Raw genomic sequence first — 6931 nt, 5'->3', positions numbered from 1 at the left:
TCAGAAATTAACCATAGAATAATTGTTTTTTGGTTAATGGATAACGATGATCTGATATTAGTACTTACCCAGAGATTGTTGCTTTCCTATGAAAGGCTGGGGTCATCAAAAAACCGCCACCCAACTGAGATCAGTTGGATTTTTCAGGCCATCATAGGCAGAACGGACATTACAGGAAAAGCCCACCTCCTTGATTTATAGAAAACCCCAACTCTGCAGGTCAGAATAGAAATAAAACTAATATTTTCAATTGATGAAGTTTATTTTTTTTAATGTATGAATTTTCAGTAATGTTAGTCAGAAACTTCTCAGTAACTCATGACTCCACTGTGTTACAAGGAAATAACCAAATCCACGTGGGATCTGGAGCATTTTGAGACACAGAATTACTGAATTACTTGGAATTAGGATGACAAAACAAAAACTCATACCAAACCAGGCACAGAGATATTTTCTTTATCATTTTTGGCTAAAAGTCTTATGAGTGCCTTAGCGTAGAGGTTTAAGAGGTGAAACACCAGATATCAACTTCAATTATTACGCATCCTGATTGCACGTTGCTGATTGTGTATGTTTATGTTCAGGGACACTGGAGCAGAGATGGCAAGCTCCCTTACTGACTGACTGGGCCTAAGCAAGCTCCCATCTTGTATCCTTGGGACATATAACTCCTTGTCTCCAGGGGAACTGCCCACCAAAGTTAGAGCCAAACTCGAACCAAAGTTAGAGAACACCAAAAAGGAACTAACTATAATTGACTGCTGTTTCTAGATCCTTTCTGAGATCCACTTCTCTGCCGAGCACCCCATGAAACATCTTATTCTCCCCCCAACACCTGACCTTCATTTCTATAATCTACTCCCTGCTGTGTCACCTTCCAGAGAATTTTAAAATTCTCATTCTTTTTCATTGTCAAGCTTCCTTTAATAGTGCACTGAAACTGTGGGGGGAAAATAACTCATCCTTCCCACTCTAGATAAGGTGATTTTATTGCCTTTTTTTAGGTTCCCAGGTATGAAAATGAGATCTGCTTATGGCTAAGACAGATTGAAAGTTATTTTTAATTCTTGTTACTAAATACCCTTGACTAAAATCAGGCTCAGTCATTTATTATTGCTTTTATACCCAATTTGAGGGCAATTTTTATCCCGTCTTTGAAACCGAGGGCCAAGATACTATAACAATAACAAGTAACCTCTCTATCATACTTCATACTTTATAAAGTGCTTTTCTCATACCCTGCCTTGGGAGACAAGTATTATTATTAACTCCTTTTTACAGATGTAAATGTAAATTGAGCCCTAGGGTAGGTAATTCACCCAAGACAAAAGAAACTCGAATTGGGGTGATTTTAGCTCAGCCCCAGACTCTCTATGATCCTTCTTATTCTGACACAGGTATTACCATCCTAAGGGTGCACCACTGTCATGGCGGTCACCAATTCCTGAGTCCTTTCTATGTTCCCCACCAACAAGGTTAATGATACCATCTCATTTAATCCTTACAATGGCCCTGGTGGTTCTTTATCAATTGGGAAAGCTTTTAGCTTCAAGAATCACAAAACCCAACTAACAGTGACTTCAACAAATGGGATTTTTCTTACATTAAAGTTCAAAAGTAGGAGAATTCTCAGCACTGTTTTGGTAACACACTGGTGTTAGGGCTTTAGATCAAGCCTCTTGGTCTTCCATTCACTACTATGGAATGACCACTAGAGCATTACACCATCACACAATTGCATTCACACTTAGGACCAGGACCGAATGTTTCTCCTCCTGGGGTCTTCCCTTATTGAGGAAGTTCCCCAGCTAACTCTCATTGTCATCTCATTGGTTAATCATGCTTATCTCTAGGTCACACACTGGGTCTCCTTTCCTTGAGATCAAGAAATCTCTGCCAGAAACTGAACAAACACTGGGGTTCCATTCAGGCCCTCCCTGGACAAAGGTACCCAGCAGAGACTGGAACACAGCTCATAATTGATACAGCCCATGCATCCAGCTGTGTGACTCAGCTGTATCACTCCAGAGGCAAAAGACAATGAACATCATGCATATTGGTAAAACATCTTAAAGTCTTTTGACCTTTACCAACTTGCAAGGAGAATCATCCTATCAGAAGAATTAGAGAATCTAACTCTAGTTGCCAAATCTACCAACGATTTCCTTTGTGATGATCCATATTCACTTACCTCCTTTTTACCTCAAGCTAATAATTTATGTCAGTTGGAGCTCAGTGTTTTATGAACCAAGGGTGAAATTATTAAATTTTATTGTTTGTGATTCCTTCCTTAAGTTATATTCCTATAATTGCAAACTCACTGCATTCCCCAACCTCTATTTTGCATTTATTACTAGACTTCTTACTGCCTTTTTAGATCTCAGAAGTAAACTTCAGATATTTACAAATCTCAATTTCATGTTTTCCCTTTCATAAATCTGTGGGCAAATTCGGTGCTGGAGACAGAGAGTAATAAATCTGGATATTTATGTATTGTGCCAGCAGGCAGTGCACAAACTTTCCCGCATAGCTTGGTCAATGAGCTTCAGTCTTGACCTGTAACACTGGTTCTAGTCTAATCCTGAGGCTCATATTAACAGAATCATTATAAAACATCTGGTGACTTGTATACACAAAAACCCTTCCCTCATTCCTTCAGTCATAATTTGTAATCAGACAAGTTTAGTGGGCACATATGTTCTCCATGTTAGCAGAAGGGAGGAAAGCGATGGTGTTTACTCCTGTTATTACACTTATCTTATAAGACAGGGAAAGAGTGATGACCAAACCTACAAATGGAATAAAAAGTTATTTTTCAAAGATCTCTTGTTCCAAGCATTTTTAACGTCCTTAGCAATAAAATATAAAAATTCAAGAAGAAAACACAGTGGAATTAAAAGCAATTTTACAGGGGGGATGACTTTACTAAACATGACACAGAGTGTGGAAGCCATAAACAAAAGTCTGCTAAAATGGAATACTTGAAAATTTAATGTTTATATGACAACAACACCCAAAACAAAGTCCAAGACAAATGAGATATGGAAAAAAATATATATGCATCCCATAGAACAAAGGGCTATTTTTTTTAATATGGAAAAAGATCTTACACATGAATGTGGAAAAGATGAATGACTGAATTATAAACACAGATAAAGAACATGACTAGGAAGTTTATAGAAAAATACAAATGGTAAAAGACAAAAGAATAAAGGGTAAGTTTAACATCATCTATAATGAAAGAAATGAAAATAAAAACGATAGTTTTTTTTTCAGCATCAGACTGGCACAAATTAGAGAGTTGTGATAATACTCAGTGTCATCAAGGGAGTGATGAGTAGGCCATTTGATACATTGTTCGTGGGAGGATAAATTGGTGAAGCCATTTAAAGGGCAGTTTGATAGTGTCTATCAAAATATGGACCATACTAGGACCCTTTGAGTTGGCAACTCCACTTCTAAAATTTTTCCTTATATGCAAAGAAATACACATGTATGTATGAATGTTCATGTCATCATTGTTTGTGCTTGCAAAAACCTTAACACCCTTCCTGTCCATCAATAATGCATTGGTTAAATAAGTAATAGTACATTCCTACAGTGGAAAGTAGGAAATGTATGTCCCCCATTAAAAAGACTGTTAGCTTTATATGTTCAAGACTAGAGGGAATTATCTTTAATCATTACCTGCATATCCTTCTGGTAACAAGATTGTGAAGTAAAGTAAGCCATGATAACATGAAAATATTCACTAATTGGCCACTCAAATATCCTACCTTGCTACCTCTGCCTTCAGATGATGAGATCAGCTCAAGTCATACCAGTGCCAAACGTCAATCTGATAATCAGACTCATCAATAATTAAAGATAAAACAATAACAATGATGACAAGATAGGCACTCCAAAAGAACATAATTTGAATGTCAAAGGATTTGTTACTGAGATTCTGGGGAAAACTGATAAAGCCCAGAAATAAGTTTGTATGAATGACTGTCCTTAAGATAATGCTGTGAAAATTAAATATAAGTGGAAAGAGATTATGTTGAGGTAGTGTACAATTTGGAGGGAGGAAGGACCCACCCCTCACTCCCAGTGACACTTGATTTTTTTTCTCCTTCTAAGAAACACCACAAGGTTACAATTATAATCTAAATTTTGTCAAAAATGAGAAATATATTTTCATGAATTTTCGTGTTTTTTAGGAAAAGTTTTCAATTAGCAATAATTATGCCTCGGATGAACCTCATTGGCTTCAATACTGCCACTGCGCAAAGCTGAATTTTACTGTTTTTTAAAGCTCAAGTCCCAATAAAATCATTTTCTCACTATTAACTATTTTATTTGGCCTCTTACTTAAGAGGCCTTTTTTCAGTTCCAGTTATGCTAATATACCCTTCTGTATGTTGTCAAGTGAATAGAGTTGACTGCCAAATTGTTTCCTCCTGCTTGCACAAAAACATTTAAATTATTTTTTTTAAGATTTTAAAATTTTATTTATTTGACAGAGATCACAGATAGGCGGAGAGGCAGGCAGAGAGAGAGGAGGAAGCAGGCTCCCCCGCTGAGCAGAGAGCCGGATGGGGGGCTCGATCCCAGGACCCTGAGACCATGACCCGAGCCAAAGGCAGAGGCTTTAACTCACTGAGTCACCCAGGCGCCCCAACATTTAAATTATGTACATGTATATGTGTGCTTGCATATATGTGGAATATTCTGGTATGATACATAACAGATTAGTGATAGTGGTACCTCTGGGGTGAGGAACATGGGGGATTGCAGGATAGAGAAGACATTTACCTTTTACTATCATTTCTTTGTATAATTTTAGAATCCTTTAGTGTGAGCATATATTAATTTTATAATTTTAAAAATATGCACATTTTAAAAAATTATTACCTAATTTAAATAAATGAATTTTTAAATGAGTTAAAAACAGAATCAACAAGAAAGTCAGAACTAATTCTATCTACAGGAGTTTTCAATCCTTGTTGAAGATTATTTTATTATTGAATAAGAATTCGCATAGGATGACTAAGAAAGCAGATAATCCTGGAGTTTTAATAAAAACTCCCCTAATTGTGAGGATGGGGGGGTCAATCATCTGTGAAATGTGTTCCATAGCCACAATTAAATTTATAGGGAGATCTATTATCCCTCTAATTCTTTCGATGGTCTTTCATTTCCTTTATCCCATGAATTAGTCACCTAAATCCTCACCATTTGAAAATGTCTCCCTCCCAGAATTAATAAGGTATGTGGTAGAATTTCCCCAGCAATTTTTGGATGTGTAAGATGTGTCTACGCATACCTTAGATCCTACTCTCGTTCTTTGGGGAAGGTTTTGCCTTTCTTACAATCATGTCTCTCACACACTTTCTCTTTTCTCCCTTCACTGTTGCATCCCCATAGGGGGTGCGAGGGTGGTCGGCACCAGCTTTGCTGGCCCTCTCAGCCCACCGTCTCTGAGCCGGTCCTGAACCTGGGCTGCCTTTGTGACCTGCTCCAAGTTGTGTGCTTCGTGAGCGGCCACTAACCTCCATCCGGTCAGCTTTGCTAACTGCTGGAATAATGTATCTTGAATGCTTTCTGTGTACTGTTCGTGATGCCAAGGACATTTATCAGGATGGGTTCTCAAAAATCACTCCCGCTCTACAGATGAGGAAACTACATAAATAACACAATTCTGATTCAGCAGGATTGGGAGTAATTACAGCAACTCTGAAAGCACCCCTCATCTAATCGGTCCCGCTGTAAACTTTGTCTAGAATCCAACCATCCCACTACCTCCCCGCTACCACCCTGGTCCCTGGACCACCACCTGTTGCCTGGACGATTGCAAGGGAAAGGCCTCCAACTTGGTCTTCTTTCTTGTTCCCTGGGCCCTTTTTAAAAATCTTTAAATGTGAGCTAAGGCATATCACTCTTCTGCTTCCCTCACCCTGAGGAGAAACAAAGTCCTTAAAATGGCTTATCCAGTCCCTGCCCCATTGGACTCGCTCTCCCTCTCTGAAATCATCTACTACTATTTGTCTCTGAGTTTGCTCTGCTCTACCCACTACTTTGATACCTCCTGTTTTCCAAATTTTGGAAAACAGACTGATTCCACTTTAGTGACATACCCAAATGACTTTACTTTTCAAATAGATGGGGAACCGGTGTTGTGCTGTGGCTTTGTTTATCCTTTGTCTCGAGCATATGAGCTCTGCAAGGACGGAAACTATCTCGTAAAATTTACTCTTGTTTCTGGTGTCTAGAACAGTGCGGGCACTGCTGAACCCATCCTATGTGTTTAGAAATAATTCTTGGATTTCTGGGTCTATGTGTGATAAAATGAAAACAACCCACATGTTTTCGAATCAGAAGTGGGTTCAAATTCTAGCTTTCTCATTTATTATACGTGTGTCCTTGTGGAATGGTTTCCTCTTGGTGAACATCAGTTTCACCTCCTGCAAAATTGAACTAGAGATATCGATCTCCTAGGTTTAGGGGAATATTTAGTGGTATCACAGATATCAAGAGCCTGGTATAAAGCAGAGCTTTAGTACATTTTATCTTTCTTAAGTCCCTTCTCTCCTCTTCCAATTTTCCCTCAAAGACGGAGAGAAAGGAATATTTAAGGGCAAACTGGCATCCACTCATATTATCCAATAAATGTTCCTTGAGGTCCTACTGTGTTGTAGGGCCTGGAAATACAAAAATGAACAAGCAGGAAATCAGTTCAGTATAATAATCTTTTTTATTAAACCAAGTAAAAAACACTACAAGAATGGAAATTCTCCTCACAGAATATGAAAATATTAATCCTGCATTGACCACTATTTTCCCTTGTACCTCTGACAACTATTATGTCACATTCTTAGCTTTTTACATTTTTGAAATATACCTTAAATACAGAGCCGCACATTCAGATAAACACCACTGTCTATATCCA

At 38.1% G+C, this 6931-nt stretch overlaps 1 pseudogene; it reads right to left on the bottom strand.

The window, feature by feature from the left end:
- Nucleotides 1-4145: 4145 nt before the first annotated feature.
- On the bottom strand, nt 4146-4276 carry LOC123953720 (annotated as a pseudogene).
- Between the last annotated feature and the right edge of the window lie 2655 nt (nt 4277-6931).

This window comes from Meles meles, chromosome 11 (assembly GCF_922984935.1).
Source record: "Meles meles chromosome 11, mMelMel3.1 paternal haplotype, whole genome shotgun sequence".
Taxonomy (NCBI): domain Eukaryota; kingdom Metazoa; phylum Chordata; class Mammalia; order Carnivora; family Mustelidae; genus Meles; species Meles meles.
Note: the sequence above shows the minus strand (reverse complement) of the source record. Positions and strands in the feature narration are given on the sequence as shown.